At 35.8% G+C, this 23,323-nt stretch overlaps 1 long non-coding RNA gene across 8 annotated transcripts in view; it reads right to left on the minus strand.

The window, feature by feature from the left end:
• The window catches only part of LOC136843635 (uncharacterized), a 668,266-nt gene that overhangs the window by 133,721 nt on the left and 511,222 nt on the right, over window positions 1–23,323 (minus strand). The window lies entirely within an intron of this gene.

Genomic DNA, 23,323 nt, shown 5'->3' on the forward strand with positions numbered 1-23,323 from the left:
ATGGAGAGCCTTCAGGTAAAATGAGAGACTTCAAGGAAAACAAAGACTTTATAGGAAAAAATAAAACCTCAGGGGAGCTGAAGAGACTTTAAGGGTAATAAAAGGACTGCAAGGGAAATGAAGGGACTTCAGGCGAAATAAAGGGACTTCAAGGGAAATAAAGAGACTTCACGGGAAATAAAGAGATTTACTACCTTTACCTACAATCCTTCCTGCAGTCACCCAATACTTCCCAGCGCATAACATTTGTACGGAAGAAAAATCGTACGTTTCCGGGGGAAAAACATTTCTGTTGCTAGGGTTAAAATACAGGTAAAACTTCAGTACTCATGCCTTTCTATGAAAAATATGGGACCATGTATGTATATTGACCCTTATGCTGACCAGTAATTTCTGTTACCCCTGAAAAAAGCATTTGAACTGACCTGTATATCAGTTTAAAAATATTCAATGAAAGCATAAAAAAAACCTATAAAATATATTATTAATTGGACGGCTCATATACCCCAGAATATTAGTTCTCGCCATCTATATGAAACTATTAGCTTTAATATACTGGGAACGATTTTTACCACAAGCGTGAAACTTTCAGGTAAAAAAATCCACAGAATATAGGGTTACAAGATTAACTGACGACAAATGATATAGGAATGGTCCTAAATTCATGTGGGCAGTTATGCTGATCTTGATAATTATATAAATAAGAACTTGAATGAGAAACACAGAACAGCTTATTATAGAAAAAATACAACGATGTTGCACTATGAATTGTAGTGAGCAGCTATGTTGATCTTGATAATTACATAAAAAATTCAGATGGATAAGAAACACCTTATTATAGAGAAAATACAACGATGTTGCACTATCAACTGTAAGTTTACCGGCCTTTGATGGTAACTGCTCCCGCAGTGTTGCGGGGGGTGGGGGCACTTTGAATCTCAGGCAGTGTGGTTTCTTGGACATAGTCTGCAAGGAAATATCAATCCCTGTCGCCTGTTAGTTTCCGAATCAAATGTTCTTCTGCAAAGTAATCTTCATTGCTTTGCTTAAATCACGAAGAGATAGACAAAAAAAAAATGAAGTCAGCATTTTCCTAAATTTCATTTCTTGTCCTTAAACGCATTTCTTTTGCCATACTCTGGCCACCTTGCTTGGCCGAATGAAATTGGCAACACTTTATTCTAACATCTGAAAACACCAGTCTGAATGGCCTGTTAAGGACCTGTACAGTAAATTGAAAAGCACCAATCCTATTACCTGCGAACAGCAAACACATTTATAATAACACCATTTAGTAGCCAGAAGCTAACGGAATAAGGTAAATGAACAATATACCAATAAATTCTTGTTTTCGCCCAGACGGCACATTCTAGTCCACAAGGAAAGTCTTGAAATTCTCCACATTCATTCCATGTTCTCTTTGCTCTCCCTACCCGAACTTGCCCCCTTCCCAAATCTGCCACTATACTTCAGGAAACTAAAAACAAGAGTAATTTGGCTTAAATACCATGTTCCATTCCTAAATATATTTTCTCATCATGCGCTTGTTGCCTAGTCTGGATTTGTGGTTTGGCGGAAGGCCGTTTTCGCAATGATAAAAGACAACCCACATCCTTGGGTGCCTGTTCGTCTAGGTCAAAGAAACGTTTAATTTAAACTTTTCTTGATTATTCTTATATCGAATGAGGTCGTATCACAGGCACAGTAAGAGTACAAATGAATGACAGATCTTTGAACCAGTTACATTTAGAATGAAATGCGTTTGTAAAGAACGGGCAAAATATTCAGCGGAGCAAAGGAGAATCTATACATCATTAATTATGTCAGGAATTCACAGCATCAACCGACTTGGCGGTCCGCACGCCAACAAACCACTTCTGAATGGGGGATGCGAATCCGTTTTCCATAAGGAAAAGCTAATTATTTCGTGAAAAACGACCAAACATTTCTTAAATGAGGACCTCAACTTATTTTTAATGGGATACTTAACTTTCATTTCTGAACTGTGAGGCAATTTTTTTTTTTCTGGATGGGAATCAGAACTATTGCATTAATTGGATTTATGGCTATTATTCATGTGTAGATAACAGCATTTTGTTTAACACCGTATAGTTTACATTCAAAAAGTCTAAGAATAAATACTGAGCAACAGAGGACACAACAAACTCTGGAAAACATGATGGATACGCCCATGATCGTTAAGAAAAATATCGATCGTTCTGAGCAAGATTACAAGACCAACTTTAAAGAAAAGTAAGAATGTATACTCCAATAAAAGCGCGCGGAGAGAGAGAGAGAGAGAGAGAGAGAGAGAGAGAGAGAGAGAGAGAGAGAGAGAGAGAGAGAGAGCTACGCTGTGCATGGAATACTTCAACTCTTTAGACACACAAAGGACGCTCTCTCCTGTCCTAAAGACAAGAAAATCTTCATTATGAAAACAATGAGCAAAGGACAATAAGACTGTGGAAGAAAGGAGATTTAAAGCCCAAAAACTTAAACATGGAAGAGGGACTTATTAAAATTACTGACCTTCTCATTAGCCGATTTCGCTTGTGAAAATGTTTGTACATTTCCTGAAAACATTCAATTTGTCACGGTCACAGCAAACATTCCAAGGACATAATTGCAACGAGTAAATAAAATGAGAATGACAAGAGCACTTCGGCATTGCGATTTTGAAATATTGGTTGACATGCACATAATTATTATAATATTTACATATATATACAAACACAAATACACACATATATGTATATACATATATGTATGTATATATATATATATATATATATATATATATATATATATATATATATATATATATATATATATATTATACATATATATGTGTGTATATATATATATTTTTTTAACCATTTAAAGTTTTGATTAAAAGCATTTCACAATCATCCTTTCCGCATATAAGACACACACTAATTTCTGTCGAAAAATAATTAGCAAGTGGAGAATTACAATTTTTTCTTATAATAAAGTAAGTATAACATAACTAGAAAGGGTAATCAGAGATCGCAGTTTCCACAATTAGTAAATACATGGAACATCACATTTTCTTTCTATAATATAGGAACTTTTAGCATAAATACCCTAATACTTTGTCAGAAGCTATTGTTTTTTTATATATATAAATGTAACAATGACAACACAACGTAGTAAAATAAAACCCTGGTTCATCATCCACACCAAAATCCAAATATTTGTTCAATTGAATTTTGATAATGTAAAAAAAAAATAAGTTTATTAGCTTTCCGTTATATTGATAACAGATATAAATCCAGGCTAGAACATTTGAAGTGAAAAAAAAAAAAAGAGGTTAAGCTGCATAAGGACCGCTTAATCTAACAACAACACAAAGCTTAACTGCATGACAAGAGTGAAAGGCATGTATGCTCTGACCTGTCGGGTGCTTGGGGAAGGAAAAGTGTGCAAATAATGCGCCACCTTATTCAAAGAGCGTGAGCCATTGTTAGAAACTTAGAAACCATACTATGAGAAGTCAAAGCATGACAACGTGTGAGACCCATAATTTTATATATAGTAATGTAAGCGTCCCGTAAAAAAAAATAACGGCTATTCAAGGAATTTTGCAGTTACTTCGTTTTTGATATATATCAAGGATATTATTTCCGTTATCCATTGGATTGTCTAAGATCTTGTAATCGTTAAACGTGGAGAACATTACGCTTAAGACTATTTGTGTTTCAAAGAGGAAAAAGTATATGATACAAATGCACTTTATATATATATATATATATATATATATATATATATATATATATATATATATATATATATATATATATATATATATATATATATATATATATATATATATATATATATATATATATATATATATTGAAAAACCGAAATAGCAGCAATAACATCTTCAGTTTATACAAAGATATTTAAATTTACTGCAGGCTAGAACAATCCGAAACTGCATCTCGTGAACGGAAGAAAAAAAGAGAGAACCAATACAGAAAAAAATAACAGCAACTTTATATTCCTTTCTTAACAAGTACCTACATCAAGGGTTGTTCTATGAGCAAGATTTAAATATTCACACAATAGGACAGACAAAACGAATCTGACAATGAGAGATGTCTATGACTATCAATTATTTTCATATTTACATGAAAGTGGCTGACAGAAATATTGGAATAATCACGATTTGGAGTTTGACAGTGCAAATCACGAGGATTTGGAGAAGTGCTTTAGCTCGTTTGTAGATTGGGAAAAACGGACAGAGGATCAGAACAAAAATGGAAGGGAAGAGGGATCATACCCACTGAAGTGGGTGGGTGGGTGGTCCTGAGGATATAAAGGAATAATTATTACCAGTAGTTGTGAGAGTTTGAAACAGGACAGGAAATCGATTTAACACACTTTTATTACAGACACCAACCATCATTCTTGGCGATTTTCTTGCATTTTTTTCATGAAACTATTGAGCAATTCCCAAATATTACAAGGTGTCTCTACCCACTTCTAAATCAAACCAGTACGAGGTTATTTCATTTTCATTCCCTTCACGGTTCAGTTAAAAAAAAACCGCTAATGAATAATCTTTTTTCATTATCGGATACACTAACAATTAAGCAATTTGTACCGAAGTATCCTACATCCACTCAATACACGCATCGTCAACTGGCATTCATTCTCCCTCCGAAAGACTCATAAGAATCCTGATTTTAACTTTCCCCTATAGCCCGCACGACTCTACCTAAATTACACAAAAAACTTTCTATATGGTTACTAAATGATGTTGTATTACGGTTTTTATTTAAGCCTTAGAATTATTTTGCTGTAGTTCACTGCCCTGTACAGTTTCCCATAACCCAAAAGAAATTCTGTGAATCTCGTATTTTATGGATGAAGGTTTGGGCTCATAAAAGTCACTGTATAACTAAAACAAAAGCAAATTTTTAATCGTCCTGACGTCAAAAGTAGAAGATATGTACAGTTGAGATCTTATACATATTTTAACAACACTAAATAACCTAACTGGTCGATGGTAGTTGAATATTCTTATGCGACAGCAACATATACAGTCAACGCCTCATTTGCTTAGATTGAGAGCAATATAAACTAAACCCATTTTGGACAGCTGAAGTCTTTCCAATGCCCTTGACCTTTGTAGGCGGCTAAATTACGACTATAACCAGGAAACTTGTTTCATAACATATAATCCATGGTTCCCGTTCTCTTTCTATCATTACTGGAAAGAATCAGGATAAACCCGGGGTTAACGTCTTCAGCCGATCGAGAATGATTCCCAAAGCCAAATCAAAAAGTCTTTCTATCATTAGGCATCAGTAAGAATACAAAAATGGGAATAAACAGTTAACAAAAACTGAAGTAAGCAAGACCGCAGGATAAACAGTAACAATTGTCAGCAAGAGATTTACTTTATCTCATAAAAGTGAACACCAACAAAATTAGAAAGGAAATGTATTAATAAACTGGGCCACTCCACTAAGGATGAATCATTGGAGGTTTATGATCTTGAATTTCGTTATGAATGCAAGCAAACGCTTAATAACTACTGCTGTTAATATGCGTATTTCTGGATCTGGAAGAATTTTTGCTCTATTCACAGACAAAAATTGAAATAAGGTGCAGTGGTTATTAATGATAAAATATTTACTGGGAGTAACCTAGCCGAATAACAGCCGAATTAGATTCGTCAAGGAATTTTAAATAATCCTCCGAATATTTCAATGAAGAGATCCTGGATAATGCGCTCGACAGTGAATTTCATCTTGATGCCTTAATCAACTTCGCAGACCTCTCATCTGATCCTTCAAGATTTATAACTCTCATTTTGGGGGTTCTCCATTAATGAATCACTCTGTAAGGATGTAATCAGAACCGTCATTTTAGTCGTAATGAGAATCTTGCTTATAAAGCGGATCCGACTTGTCTCTTCATAACGGTTCGGAACTGCGTTTCGCTCTATACTTTAAGCAAATTTACTTTGCTTACATATTTGCTTTGAAATATTCATATTTACGTTTTTTTTCTTTATAAAAAGCAATTTCTGTTTTCTATAAAAGAAAACTATTGTCACGGCTTTGTCTGTCCGTCCGCACTTTTTCTCTCCTCCCTCAGATCTTAAAACTACTGAGGCTAGAGGCTGCAAATTGCTATGTTGATCACCCACCCCCCAATCATCAAGGATACCAAACTGCAGCCCTCTAACCTCAGTAGTTTTTATTTGATTTAAGGTTAAAGTTAGCCATATTCGTGTGTCTGGCAACGCTACAGGACAGGCCACCACCGGGCAGTGGCTGAAAACTTCATGGGACGCGGCTCACACAGCATTATATGCTGTACAGAAAACTGTACTGCGCCGAAGACACTTCGGCGCAATTTTTACTTGTGTTTCTTGTTTAATGCTAACCTCTTAATCATTTATGATTTGAAGTTTACTGAAATAGAATTTTGTTGTAAAACTCATCTTGTTTCGGAAGTTTCTTCTGTGATATGCCCATGTGCTTCCTTTGCTGCTCTGTACGTTACATCACTTAAATATCGCCACTTAACTTCTTTGCGGATTTATTCGCCTGTGATTCCTTTCTTGTCTGATGTTTAGTTATTATTATTATATAATTTTAGAAATTTTCTCAGGAAGAGATTCTGTACTATTTGGAATGAAGCATTACCTTTCCCAACTGGTGCACTAGCTTAGCTGAGAATCTGTAACGCGGAACACTTGACTTCTTTAATACTGACCTAACAAATTTACTGCTTCCTTTCACGCAATGATATAAAACAGTGTGAGCGTGTCTGCCACTGGGTTTCTTGGTAAGAGGTTGTAGGATGGAATAGTTTCAGCATTATTATGTAATTGTTTGCCATTGACGACTGGTTGATTGGTTTAGATCACACTTGGCCTTAATATACTCTTAGATTTCAGGGCTTTACGTTTTCACGACTGTTGTTTAACGATGTCTTTTTTCACGCACTTTCCACCAAGACGTAGCTGACTCCCTAGTTATGCGAAACTGCCATGTAGAGCAATTGTGCCCTTCCTTATTTGTACGACAGATTGAGAAGTGTGGCGGAGAATGATGGTGGGTCATGAGTGATAAAATATTACTCTTAGGAATTTGTCTGGAAATACTGAATACCTCGGAGAGGAATAAAACCTATACAATTACAAAATAAGTCGCCTTGGAAATCTGTATTATTACTTTTAAGAACCTCCTGGGAGGAGACACCTTCACCTTTCCGTACCCCCAACGCTCATCTCCCAACACAGTCAACACTCATACACATAAGAAAAAAAAGCATATAACACTGACATAACTCTTGTACAATAAAAAGAAGCGGAAATTAAACTACTAACCAATGTTCAATAGTCCTCATGGGAAACGAAATAAGTATACAAATTAACCCGATTCAGCCAAATGAGAAATGACAAAAACTTTGTGAAATGGTCTTTCTTCATAACCATTTTCTGCCAACTGTATCGAGATAAACCAGATTCAACTTTCATCAAGAAGGGAAAAAAATATCAGCGGGAATTGGAAAGGCATTCTGCCAAAACAAAAGCGATGTTTAACTCGATAATGGTCGCTGGCATTTCAGAGCCTTCCAGAGAGAGAGAGAGAGAGAGAGAGAGAGAGAGAGAGAGAGAGAGAGAGAGAGAGAGAGGTCAAGTCCAAAACTTTGATAATCACTACCGAATCCAAATTCCAAGAAAAACTTCTGAAAAAATAAAGAAATTTACTGTGTAATAAAAAGCGTAACAGTAAGGTAACTGCAGTCTTCAAGATAATAAAAATAAGAATCTCGTGGGGCCCGTAAAAGCATGGGTCAGACTGAAGGAACATGAATGAACAACACGCATCCGTGGTTACAAAACACATCTCGATAGGAAAAATATTTTTGAAATGCTAAAACATATTCAAACAAGCTATTACCTTCGTGAGGGTATGCGAGAGAGAGAGAGAAAGAGAGATTCATTCTTAGCAAACGCCATTTAATTACGGGATTTGGTTGTAACAAACATATTTTGTTCCAGAGATACTAAATATGAATAAATGTTTTTATCTTAAAAGAACCGGCAACTTCTGTGCCTGGAATAGATGGGTTGTGCAACCTCCCACCAATCATATGAAAACAACATCCCTTCCTTTTTAGTTAAAAATATAAATAATTTGTAAAGGCAGTATATTTTCATAATAAATTAAAACTATACCTAAATTTGCAGGAATGTAGTCAGGCCTGGAAGAGCCTCGATGGCTCAATTCAGTTACAAGCAACATATCGGACCTCGATAAGGTCTGTGGCGTGGGTTCAAATGCAGCCGACTGATCAAGAGGCAGACACTTTGCTATCCGTGTAGACATCCCAGGATTATATATGAAATCAACGGATAGGTTTGCTTAGAAAGCAAATGGATGTTACAGACTAAATACACACACAAAACAAAGCCACTACAACACCTAAAAACATAACAAACATCTCACACGTCTCGAACTCTCGCCATACCCGCGCAATAACTTCTCGCTGCTGGGAAGAAAGGGCGTTGGGTCGGGTATGATACATGAAACATACGTACCGGGGTCTAAACGATGTCAGGCAGGGCAGCCGATCGAGACCACAGGTCTACCCCAAAGCCAAATCAAAAAAAGTCCTTCAAAAAAAGGCATCGTGCTTACCCCATACAAAAATGGGAATAAAAGCACGTTAAAAGAAGAAGAAGAAGTAGTCAGGCCTGGAACACCAAAGGCAACCCAGTGAACAAGAAACTCGTCAAGATAACGAAAAAGTTGTGCATGAGATGAAGGAGAGAACAATATAAATTAATCTGCCACGCTCTATATTCCGTTATGGAACCAGGAAAACGTTCGGCATCGTGTGTACGAATTACTGTACAGTGTTTAAAGAAACTGTTGAGGATTAAGGTTGGACAAAACGCAGTCTACAAAGCAATGGAATTCTCTGGCATGACGTAAACGACGATACTTCCATCACTTGGCTGCGAGCTAAATAACTGTATAAAGGCAGCTGACTAACATAAAGGTCTCGTTTCTCGAACTAGTCAGAAACATTTTCTGCTAACATTATGAGTTAAATTTTTGAGGGGAGAAATCCATAAGTATAAGTTGCTAACAAGATAACAGTTTGCTAATTCGATCAGTGGTACGTAGTCAGTCAAAAATCTAGTTCAGCAACATGGGTTGGAGGAGCGACAGCCACAATATCACAATGCAACGCGTAGTTTTGTCATATAATAGGCACCTATTTGTCCTAGGATAGTCCTCGCTAGCCTAATAGTGAAACATGTACCTCTAACATATTGAAATCTACGTCAATGTTGTGCGTCGAGTTTTAAACAAATTCTATTTTATTTCTGTCGGAAAGTATCTTGCTCCTCTTAAATGGGTATAACTGGATAGTCACTCAAATCCTTCCACCAAAATGAGTTGAGGCCATGTTAATTGTTAAAACAAAATTTTAAACGATATTTGAAAAACTAATGCTCGTCCCGAGTGTTCATTCCAGAACTCAGCCAGCAGCCTAAAACTTAGCCTATGGTTGGTGTTTACCAACGTGATGCTCAAAAAGTAAGTAATTAAAAATTGATGAAAACTCCACGAAAAGAAGAACAGCATCGACAAGAAAATAGAGCAGCTTCGCAAAAATTTATCAGGATGCACATTCGAATACTTACAAAAAATACTGAAGCCGATCGTTCATGACATTTGCACAAAATCTTCCCAAACGCACGGAATGCAGTTCAAGGTCTTTCAGTACCTTCATATCCAGTTTTACACTACCAGTCTCTATCCCGAGGGTCACAGTTTTCATCTCTTAACTCAGGAATCATACTACAGCATACCATATGTCTATGAGAAATTAGCTAATGATGCACTATCAGTAACATTTCACCAATTAAACGAGGTTAACTTGCTAGGAAGAATACAATCCATGGTGTGGGAGCATTATGGGAAATTTACAGACGATGGCTTAATTTATTAAAAGAAAACGAGGTTTCGCGCCTGAACGGGTACTTCACCATTTTCGGTGCTAATAAGCGGGCTTCCTGTCTCCAGTAACATAGAACGAATATTTTAGCACAGTTCCTTCGTCTTTATATTCAGCAAGATCGTTGCAATAACAATAATTTTAACAAGAATGACCTCTGTGTCCAAATCCTGTATTTATATGATCAAAGACGTCCATATTTCATAAAATGTTCAATCTCATACCATGAGTACTTAGAAGTTATTAAGCGGCAGTGAGGAGTGTAAACCGGTGCCAAATGAAAAACATTAACTCGTCTGTTTTTATGAGATCAAATACCTTCAAATGAAATCTGTCACAGGAAGGGCCATACTTAAACTATGATTCTGATCGAATTTTCTCTTTGAAATGACAAAATCTCCCCAGCTGAATTGAGACCTATTGATAGTCTGCTAATACATTGCTCATTTAAGATATTTTCATATACTCCAGCGAACCCCTTCGTCTTACCATTTATTCGCAAGTTATATATAAATCAAAGTCCCAAGTACCCTGAATATGTTCCGTCTCTGTTCACCCTCCCCAGCTACTGGTCAGATACTTCGCTTCATTTAGTTAATTAGAGCTTCATTCCATTACATCAGTTCACCTTCGGTTCGTTTCTCCTCTCGTCCTCCTTATTACACTGCGGATTCTTCATTGTTCGGAAGGTATCGGGCAGTTTCTTTTCACCTTCATATCACCTGCCTTCTTTGTCACTTTCCTCCGGGTTTCCTTAGTATTCCCCACATTAATTTTTTCTCTCCGCCATTGTTTCCTACTGTTTAATCTGTCTTATTTGAGAGAGAGAGAGAGAGAGAGAGAGAGAGAGAGAGAGAGAGAGAGAGAGAGAGTCTCACACCAATTTTTATAAATGAAATTGTCTTATACTTCCAAACTGCACAGGACACGGAGGGAATTTTCCTTTGGTAATTACCATATGGTCCTGTGGCTTCTTCATAGATTTGTTTTATCTCTGCCTCAGCTGCGTATTAGCCCCATTCTCATCTATTCTCTCCTCAGGCTAACATCAGAGGTTTACCCTGAAACCTCCAACGTGCCAGTCTGCTCTCTTCATCTTTTAAATCTAGTCTCTCATCTGATTTTGAACCATTCCTCTTTCATTTATATTCAACGGTTTTCAAACGTAGGTCAGGCCCGCATTAGGTAGCACAAAAGTATCTAAATAACAAACAGAGCTGCTTTTTCGGTAAGTAACAGGCTCATCGAAAGCCCCTCTTTTAATAATTTACCTTTTTATCTATCTCGGGTTTTGTGTTTTATCACATATACGGCATTATTTAATTAAACTCAATGAAAGTATAATTTAAAAAGCTATCAGTTGGCTATCGAACAAATCTATCACCTGCCTTCTTGATGCAGTATCTGTTACAAAGGCTGTGATAAACAATGCAATATACTGTACATATTTCAACTATACCCGACGAAATCCAATTCAGGCGATTCCCCTTGCAACATACGCAGGTAGAGAGATAACAAGCAAATCCGAAATAAAAAATACTTCGCTTCTTGCATCAATCAAAATATTAAACATCGATGGACACAGATAAACAAACGTCTAACTGTGCAGTTAGATGATGTAAAAGGACAAAATTTTATCTATTCATTCGTACTTTAGTAGAGAGTGAGAGAGCAAGAGAATTAGGGTTGGACAAGCACAAGACTGATTGGAATAAATACCCAAGTTTCTCTCTCTCTCTCTCTCTCTCTCTCTCTCTCTCTCTCTCTCTCTCTCTCTCTCTCTCTCTCTCTCTCTCTCAGTTTTTCGAGCATAAAGAAGAAAAGTTTCCGAGTCTGTTAAAAATATCCTGTATTCTGAAATACCGATTGTATTTTTGTCGCTATATTTACACATAAACACAAACACACACATATATAAACGTATATATATAGACCTATACATACATACACACACACACACACATATATATATATATATATATATATATATATATATATATATATATATATATATATATATATATATATATATATATATATACACATACACACACACACACATGTGTGTGTATGTATATATATATATATATATATATATATATATATATATATATATATATATATATATATATATATATATATATATATATACTATATATAGAATTCACGATACCTTGGGAATAACTTACACCCAAAAAAGAATTATAACTGATAAGTGCTTCTGCACTGTCACTGCAATAAAAACAGTAGCACAAAGAACGGAAAAAAATACTTGCATAACAGTTAAACTGCAACTGACTCTGAAATATTTACATACAAGAAATAAAGTGCATTATGTAGGCGTGTGTGTGTGAGAGAGAGAGAGAGAGAGAGAGAGAGAGAGAGAGAGAGAGAGAGAGAGAGAGAGAGAGAATTTTTTTTTTATTTTGAAGCACATGAAATAATTTGTTGTTGTTGAGATAACATTCACGTCCATGTCATAACCGACGATATTACCAACAAAATTTGTTAAACAAATCTGCTCCTGCAAATGACTCATTTGCATCTGTTCCGCATTGTATGAATACACAACAGGACGAGTCCCATTTGAAACTTCCCCTCAATCGGAGAGTAAAATCGTATATTATAAATGCGTAAGCATAAAATCGGTACAAATAACTGACACAAGAGGATTTTGTTCGATTTCCATCCATCAACTGTCCGTGAATTAAATCTTGAGAAACAGTTTGGTAACAGATGATGTCAAATAAGCTAATGTTTGCAGTGATTAGATATTTATGCCAGCATGTTGTATCCCGTGCATTCAGATTTATGTCGGTTCCTTTTGCTGTTACAATTTATGTTCGCTGCTCAATCTAGGTTATACGGTGATCAGTCAGTTACCTGCGCCTATGCTAACTTAATCATAGTATGAGATAGCATATCGGGTACCAGTAAGGAGCGAGACAAGTACAGTGCTTCCAACCCTATGTACATGACTTAGTTTCCCGGAGCTGTACCGAAGGTACTTTCATTCTAGACACTTACTGAGAAGAGTGGTGAAAAATGCTGGCTCGGGGTTGGACTACGGTAGACCTAAACGCGCATTTTATCACCGGTTGACTCGTTGTTACACGCAAAGGAATATGTGTGTGTGTGTGTGTGTTACCGGCACTGCCAACACTTACCAAGAATTATAAGGCAGAGGAGTATATGTACGTTTCAGACAGGCTGCTCTCTAGATAACATTTACAAATGTTAAGTAATGGCTAAAAGGAATATAAAAACATAAAATACAAGGATTATCTGAAAGATTTAATGGTTATAAAGGAAAAACTTAAAGAGAAAGGCTTCGGTAAAAATTGGCGCAATGTTTCAGACACCATCATCAATTCTAGTTACTGTTGATAAAAAGACAGCGCTTTCATTTCCTGCAAAATATGGAATTTTACCGCACATGACTGTACGGGAAAATGAAATCGGGCGACATTTTCTTCCGCTGCGATGAGAAATTGGATTTGGTGAGAAAAGTTCCTGAAGACTGTCAAGATGGCTTTTTTGGAACAAAGAACTGGTTCGAATGCTACCAGATATGTTCGACGAGCCATCAAGAGAACTTTGGCCCTGGATTATGCGATTCTACCATAAGTGACCATCTATCCATTGTTCATCTTTCTTTTTATATATATATATATATATATATATATATATATATATATATATATATATATATATATATATATAGCATATAACAACTAAGCAACGATGTTGATAAGGGGTTGAAAAGTACCTGAGTTATGCACTTTCAACAACTCCTCCGCAGATCAAAGAATTGGAAAAGAGTAAACATTCACTTGTTTATTACCGAATATGTTCTTCACCGAGGAAAATTAATCATTATAAACCCGTATTCTACTGAAATATTTATTCATGCAATTACGCTTCGATAACTTTAGTCTGTCAAGTAGTTAGTTATGGATTAAAAAATATCCAACTCCATTCTAGTTTTAACCTCCATCAACATGTTCTATAACTATTAAGTTCTTAAAATTACAATAAGAAAATAATTCAGTAAAATATATTTATAGGGAACATGAATAATATGAACCTGTCAATTTTATATCCATATTATTTGAAATGCACCTTCTGAGTTACACAATCTTGGAAGAAGGAATAACATTGTTACATATGGCGAAAAGGATGCATGAAAAAAGGTTGACTAAATTAGGCAATTAATCAGTTTTCATTCAATAAAGATCTCTTTTATACTCCGCATTCAATAGCACAGGAGGAGAGCTTTTAAACAGCTGTCATGAACCCATAGAAGACTATGATGTCATGTACTAGAAGTTCAGCCATTCAACAGTCAATTATGTCGTACTAACATCTTAAAATTCCAAGGAAAAATGTCTGCAGAACTACTTACTAGCATTAGTCCATTAACTAGCAAAACGAACCTCAGATACTATTTATTTATATGTAATCACTAATATGTACCTGAGAGGGGAAGGAGGTAAGAAATGAAAGTAGGAAGTGATATTGGTGTGGACAAAAGAAACTGAAAAATAGAAATACTTTGGTATGGCAAGGTGTATACCCGACCTCAAACTATAATATTGGGCATCAAGGGGAAATATTTATATTCCAATAGTAATAAGAACGGATGTCACCAAATTAGAGAACAATGCATTCATAAGAAGCCATCCATATGCTCTTTTTCTATAATCGTTGTCATCAAAATTACAGGCTATATGATATAGAAATAAAAGTGCATCGATATCAAAAAGAGTGGATAAACAAAATGACACTGGAAAAGTGAAGATCTGTTGGTAAGAAGTTAAAATAGTTTGTATAATGCTATACATCATATATTTGTTATCCATGTAATTGTCGACTTTCCATCTACCTATTAATGACATGCCTTAGTAATTACAAAACATTTTACCAATTAAAAAATGAGGTCATAAAGCAAAACTGTATAATTCCAGAGGTGGGAAGCCGCGTTTGACCACTTGGTAAGTTTACGCCCATGTCATAATCTTTGGTTCCTGGACAATTTCAGTGTTTATGTAATTATATAATTTGAGAGTGCATGCATTAATAAATATAATAATAAAAAGTACGGAATTAATAATTTTGGTCAAAATGTTCTATACTGATTTTTATATTCTATTGTAATAAGCGTATTTAGGAATAAGATTACACGGAAAATATTTTCAGTAATTAATTATATCAGGCAACAGAGCTCATCGAAAAATACAGGTTGAAACAACTTTATCAATAAACACTTCATCATGACCGGGTGTCAAATTCAGTGCGCCAACCGTCCGGATATACAAGAAGATTATCTTGACGCGCAGGAACTCGATTCTTAGTAAAATATTTTAAAGTCAAAAACAAAACTAATATACGTATTAAGTAAGAGAGTTCCACAAACGAAAACATTTTGTGAATAAATGATTCCTACTTGACGAAGAAATGAATTGTAATGTCTGCAACTCTTCACTAAAATACAAACTCCCACAGTGATGACACACGAATATACAAGAGAGAGAGAGAGAGAGAGAGAGAGAGAGAGAGAGAATGGGGGAGGTAAGTTTAAACTTTAGATAAAAATGATCTAAGAGGGGCAACAGGTACAAAAAGGCATCTCAACCCTCAGAAAGCAGTAACGGGTTTTGCAATGAGGCAAGAAGGCAGAATAGAAGCAGAATGAAATCCAAAACGATAAAGAAATAGCGAATTCGAATCGTCTGGAGTACCTTGCTGAACAAGGACGACTGATTGACTGATTTAAGAGCTCCCAGGAGCCGGTATATCCTGATCAGTGCCGATCTTTATTGCCTGGGCCTTCCAAAGGGAAGATGTGGCTGGTGGTAAAATGTATACCAGTCGGAAAATCGGAGAAACGACTCTGGAAACGAAAATATAAATTTATCCTTTCCTTTTTGTAACGTAAAGCAATAACAACAATTAAACACACTACTAAAGATGTAACAAAGATAAGAGACAATTAAATAAATAATAACGAGTAATAAGCAGCAACCTAAGTCCATTTATGTAAGAAAAATATGCATAGTAATTTTTTCAAGCCTATACTTTCAAATAACGGAAAAAGTAAAATGAACCACTGAATAAATATTTCATAAGAGAGAAAATAACCAAGTTTTATCGTGTGCATAACCGTCTTACCTACGTAGAAATGGAATAAATCTAGATAAAGGTTGCTTTATGTTGACTACCGATTCTCTGGGGAGTGACCGCGTTAACCTGAAGACAAATGGCGCAGAAACGTGAGAGGACTAGTACGTACAACCTTGCAATTCGAGAGGTAGGTCTTCAAAACAATTATCTGGATGTCTTAATCATTCTAAGAGGCTGGTAAATTAGACTGTGTGTGTGTGTACGAGTATATACACACGCATATAAACATACTCACACATATGCTATATATATATATATATATATATATATATATATATATATATATATATATATATATATATATATATATATATATATATATATATTATTTCAACTGAGAAGAAGATACGGATGATAATGATTGATAAGGGAAGAATAGTATGAGTTTGGACAACATAAATTATGGGTTTGTGACGAAATACGTCATGTGAAACTTTTGAAGAAAGAGAGAAAATCAGTAGGTGGCATACATGACTCTGAAGGATACATTATGTGGAAGAGAAGTTGTTGGTGATTAAAAGTTCATTAGTTCATATGATGTACACAGGAAAGTGTCTGGTTTAGTTTACATGTGCTATTCAATACTTTTGAAGCAGTAATGTGAAAAGTCAGTGCAAGGACTGTAAATGATGATGCTAAGTTGTCGGATAAAAAAACCTGAGTTGTGAATAACTGCTGTTTCCGCATAATTCAGCATTGACTGGGGATAGTGTACAGAAACAGCAGAAACTAGTAAAAAAAAAGTCTGAAAGCTTTTGCAAGAGAAGAATGATTATATATCTGGAGGAGTAAGATCATGCAAGTGAATGGAAATGGGGAATAAGGAGTACTGAACGTTGATAGAAACAGCCGATTTGTACAGGTATTTAGAGGTAAATATAATGGAAAATGGTACAATAAGAAAATCAAAAGCGCGAGGAAGATATAGCAAGATTTGTCCATAAGCTTGAAAAAGAGATCTGGATTGTTTATGAAAGTCAAGGTGAGAATGTATGAGCATATTGAGGAACTAACTTTCTTTGTGGAAATTAAGGGTGGATATTGCTTGTGAAAGAAAGAAAAGAATTGAAGTTGCTGATATGAATTGTTTGAGTAGCATATGTGGTGTAAGAACTGAAAGTGAAATTTTTTCAGGAGGATGGAAGAGTGGAGGACAATAGGTTGGTAAAAAGAACTTTAATTCGAATTCGCTGAGAGAAGCAGGGCGGGAAGACACAGAGAGTGTTGGATGGTGTTAGCGAGGTATTAAAAAGGAAGGGCCTTACTATCCATGAAGTACGAATTGGTGTGTGTGTGCTTGTGTGCCTTTTGAACTCCTTTGGTGAGCCTTCTGTGCTTGGATTATGGAGTTTTCTGCATAGGTTCATCTACGGGTCGGCTTTTGAAAACATCAATGTAGCAGAGATCGTATTAGGAGACACTGTTTAATATTGAAAACATAACAAAACATTATTATTATTATTATTATTATTATTATTATTATTATTATTATTATTATTATTATTATTATTATTATTATTATTATTATATGTCTCAGGCATTTTAACTTTAGACAAATGAAGGTTTTCGAAAAATTGTTGGCACTTAAATAGTTCCGTTGAATTTCATTGGTTCCAATCGCCGTGCGGGATCAGGGCCTCGGAATTTTCAAGGACCTCCTTCAACTTTCAATTTCTTTTACTTGGCACAAAGCAAATTCTCCTAGATGCTTAAACCAACGGTCAATGTTCATTCGAGGAGAAGAACAGAGCGAGCTAAAGGTCCGGTGCTTTGTAGAAGTCACCAGCAGTGAACTTTTCACTGTACCCTCACTTTTCAGGAAAATTCTTTTGAGAATAAATCTCTTTGCGCCTTCAGGAGAAGATATGTGTAATTTTTGTCTCCATATTTCATGTTTCTGAATATCAGGACGCCAATCGAAGGTAAAGCATTTTACAGATAAAGCATTGATTCTAAACTGGAAGGCACTTAGTTCAATGGCGCTACCAAGAGTTCCTGAGAGGAAAGGAAGTGATATCCATACCCATCATGCCATCAGAGAGGTAGGGACAGCCGCAACAGGAGGCGGTGTGAGCAAAAGAGGTAAACCCTGAAAAGAAAAGTAAACGGGAACAGCAAAGCTGACTAATGCGTTGACGGTGGAAGGAGGAAGGTAATAACCTCTATTGGGTAATGGGAGAAGGCAACCTGATCTGCAGACGTATGGATACAATGATCTTTGATGCAACTGCGAGAAGCAATAGAGGGGGAAGTGAAACCAGGATCACAATGGCAAGGGCAGGAAGGCGAATGCCTATAAAGAACAGCCAGGAGAGATACAACATTTTCTCAGGAAGCCAAGGATTTTTCAGTAAGCAATTAAGAAGAACCAGCACTCTTAATGTGATATTTGGGTAATGAAAATAACACCAAAAGGTGCATCACAACATAACAAAAAGACACAAATTACCTCTGCCTATGATTTTAAAATCTTTGTAGTTAATATCCAACTAGCAATTTTGGAATCACTTCTTATTAAGCAGCTGGTTCCCAAACTAAATACTCAGACCACGTCAACACATTTATACCTCTCTCGAGTTTCCGTTGAAGCCGAACTGGACCCTGATTCTCACTCGGTCTTTGGCTTCAGCACTCTTTGGTAAACTTTGTTCCTTCCTACCGTACTTCAATTTTTGTAATTTTTTATGTCAAAACTTTTCTGTTTTTAACCTGAGCCTGTTCTTAATGTTTGTTCTTTTATTTTATAGCTTTGAAAATGGGAGATGAGTCTTGAAACGTCAGCTGAATAAAAAGAACTTTGAAGGAAAGAATAGCTTTATTGGGTTTTTAGACAAAATAAGATATGGGTCTGTGACGAAATAAGTTATGTAAGACTTTTGAAGAAAGAAAAATTAGGGGGCATACATGAATCTGAAGGTTACTTGACGTGGAAGAGAAGTTGGTGGGTAATTAAAAGTTTATTAGTTCATATGATGTACACAAGAAAGCGTCTGGTTTATATATTATATATGCTATCAATACATTTTTACATAATGCATATATGTGAAAGGTCAGTGCAAGGACTGTAACTGAAGATGCTAAGCTGTCGGATACAAACAATGAGTTGTGAGTCGAGCATAGAGTGGCTGCTGTTTCCAGATGATTCAGTATTGGTTGGTCCAAGATATGTATGAAGGAGCAAAAACGCAGGTTAGAAGCAGTGTTGGGTTAACTGAACGGATAAAAAGTTGGTTTACATCAGGGAAACCTATCTTTTGCAAGAGAAGAATGATGTGCTATCTGGAGGAAGCAAGATCAATCCCTGGTGAATGGAAATGATAAATCGTGTTAGCAGCACCAACAAATGTTAATGGAGTCAAAACTGCAATGGAAGTACAGGTACTTTTAGACAGGTAAATATAGTGGAGACTGAATACCTAAGTTTTAATCAAAAGTGCAGTATGGGAGGGACAAGGTTGAACCGACTATAAAAATTTATAAGCAAGATAGTGGCTGATGATGGAAATTTGAAAAGAAATAACAGAGTACAGTCTGGATGGAAAAATTGAGAAATGTCTCATGTGTCCTGTACTGATGAATCAACATAAAGGTTTGTGGAAATAAGACAGTGTGAGATCATTGATTTGTGCGCGATAAAAAGAAAAGAAATTGAAGCGGTAGAGACTGAAATGGCTCAGGTGGATGTGTGGAGTAACAAAATGGACTGTATCAACTGAAAGAATAAGAGGGTTACTAAAGTCCTGACTGTGAGGTCAGGAAAGGAACTTATGGCCATGTTCCAGAAGGGATGATTGTGTTGATTAGAGTGATCTTAGTTCCTGGTGGGAGAGCAAGAGGAAGATAATGTGGATGGACGTAGTTGAAGATCTGAGAGACATCAATTGTCACGATATGTTTGACCAAGTCAAGCGGAGGAAAGCTTCAGAACATCGACCCTAAAATATGCTGGAAAAGATGCAGAGAAAGTTATATATATATATAGTAATATATATGGGTGCATATATATCAGGTTCCAATTATTTTATGACTTGTATGGCCTAGTGGGCAGCGCCCTTGCCTTCAACTGAAAGATCTGGGTTCAATCTACTGATGTGAGTCAGAAATTTATTTCTGATTGTTCCACAGGTGATTGTGTTGATTATTTATATCTTATTCATCAGATATATATAATATATAATGAAATGCTGTCAATTGGGTCACTGCTGAGTCTGTATAATTAGTATATTGGTATGAACAACGCTGAATGGAAGCAAGACAGTTTATGTTCTTGAACCACAGGAAAGTGATACCGAACGTACACGGGTTTTGCAGCTGCCATACGGCGAAAAGGTTCCAACTTCCCAAATGATTTTATGGCCAAGTGGACATGAATAAAAATTTGGACCCAAAATTTTAGCCACGTCAATTCTTTGAAAAAAAATTGAATAAAAGTGTCCTAATTTGGTTCGAACACCATTACTAACTATAGAAATTCTAGACTTTAAAAACGATTTCCCCGTAATTTTTTCATTGCGTCGCTTCACTGATACTCCTTGAAATGTTAATAAAACTCATATTTCGGACCTCGTTTTAACCATTTAATGAAATCCTATTAAAAATATTTTTCTTTGATTCACTAATGAACTGATATCATGTATTTCTGGAATCATCCATCTATGAGATCACTTAGCATTTTTCTTGGAACGGTAAGTTACTTCAGTAATATTATTCTAAACTGGAAACATATTTTCATATTTACTTAGGAAACAATTTTTTTTTTCTTTCACTCACCAACTCTCGTGATGCTCAAATGGATTCTTGCACGAATGGACACAATACCTTCCTTGGATCCGTTATGTTCCTGATACAATAACTGTGATTACAGGTTCTCTGAGCTAGAAGAATAACTCACTGGTCTAATTTTCATTTTAAATTTTCGTAAACTATTTAAAAAAAACTTTGAAACAACCAATTATTTTTTTTTTATTGAAGGTCACTTTCTGATAGCAAAGGATCCCAGGCTTTAGCTTGGAGTAATAAACAATTGACTACTGATTTCTCAGAATTAATCTTTATTATATTTGGATTATATTTTTTTTAATTCGTTCAACTCCAGATCATTCAAAGGTGCGACTTAAAATAAGTTCGAAAATAGCGAAAAATACGTTTTTGTTTGTCTGGAATATAATACATGCACAAAGTTTCCGTGTTTCCTCCTCAGATAACAACATGCGCTTACTTCTCTTGGGAACGATGTGTGCTTTGTTCGCTAAGATTAACTGCCATGCTTATAAAGGATAGAAGTGAGAGAGAGAGAGAGAGAGAGAGAGAGAGAGAGAGAGAGAGAGAGAGAGAGAGAGAGAGGCTGACGACAAAAGATCTATGATGGCAATACTACTGATGGTAATGAGATGAAGGACGAGGGAAAATGAACAACAAAAGAATGACGGAGTAGTGACGGAAAGCGAGCTGTCCCTCTCGATTTGCATGCCTCTTCACATCAGGTCGAAATAATGACAAATGTAATTTTATCAGCAGCAATGACCTCTTCACAGTTTTTTGGATTCGCTTAACACTATAATCCTATATTCGAGCGGGACATAACGTTGCAGAATTTCTTAATAATAGAAAACAGTAGCAGTAATGAGCATAAAGTCCCTGAAACGCCATCTGAAAAAGTAACAATAGATTCGTTATAATTTGCATTGTAATGATCAACAGTGGAATCAATATTACATTGCAATACGACTATCCTTACAGTCTTCATTTTTCAGATTTAACAACGAGAACTACAATTCAATACAATGTTGATTATCACAATAAGAATCCAAAAGATATGATGCGGTTCATTCTTTTCTGCCATCATTAACGTCATCGACATGTATTATTCTTGTTGTTGTAACATTTAATGAGATCGCTGTTAGCGTTAATACCACAAAAGCAATGCTGTCAGCGCCATAAGCATCAATTACAATAAGGTCAACACCGACAAATAACAATTAGGCTGGACTTCAAAGGAAGTTGTCTGTAAAAATATTCCCCGACAACGACAACGTAATAGTCACACAAGAGAATACGAGTAATTAATCAAGTAAACCCAAAATGGTCTTAATATATCATGCAATATATCATGCGGTGAATACTCAAACTTACAAACAAGACGAGACGACGTGAGAGGTCTTGGAAATTTTGTCTGCTAGTTTTGATAAACGTCTCCTATTCTTGCGCTACAGCAAAATCATATATTCCGTCTTCTCTTTCCTATATTAAGACTAAGTAAGTATATGTTTATTACAAATAAGCATAAGAGTACCGAAGAAAATTCTTTTCTTAAGTACATAAAATGGGAGGCATTAATAAAAACTGATAAATACCTCCCAGGTTGTGTACATTGCTCTCTCTCTCTCTCTCTCTCTCTCTCTCTCTCTCTCTCTCTCTCTCATTTAAATGATGAATTATTCACAGCATTATATGATCTCGACAAAACACCAATGAACAGCAAAGAAAAAGAAAGTTGCAATGTGAAGAGAGACCGCAACAGAAAGCGCGAAAATGATAAAGACAGACAGCACTACCAAACCATTCTTATTTAATCCCTTCGATCTGCTTCTACAACACCGTTTCCCGCAATCTCTGTGTCAATAAATCAACAGCAAAATTCAGTCTTCTTCCCTGATGGATTCGCAAACCAACATGACTGAAAGCAAATCCTGAAACCGTTTCGACGCTTTTATTTTCGTACCGTCAATCCAGATATATAATTTCCGCGAAACGTGTGGGGGACCCACCGAACATTTCATGAAATTGTATCGCAATTAAAGAAATTTCCACTTTATTTCTCTACCGTCATCCCCCCAAAATTGCGATTCTCTCCTTCCATTTTTGCCTCTTCCCAACTACCAAGGGAATCTATTATAGCAAGAATTTTTTTTATTGCTCCTTAAGGGTATTTTGCATGACTATCGAGCGGTTAACTTTATTAATTATCGCTCCTTTCTTATGGCTAAGGTTAACTGCTTAAACATGGACCCTTATGGATGTTTTATTTTTGGTAAAAGTTAATTTGTATTCGGCCTGAAACTAACAGAGAGATGTAAAATTAACTCACGTTTTAGATCGTCACGACATTGCATCGCAGTCT

Source organism: Macrobrachium rosenbergii, chromosome 12 (genome assembly GCF_040412425.1).
Source record: "Macrobrachium rosenbergii isolate ZJJX-2024 chromosome 12, ASM4041242v1, whole genome shotgun sequence".
NCBI lineage: Eukaryota > Metazoa > Arthropoda > Malacostraca > Decapoda > Palaemonidae > Macrobrachium > Macrobrachium rosenbergii.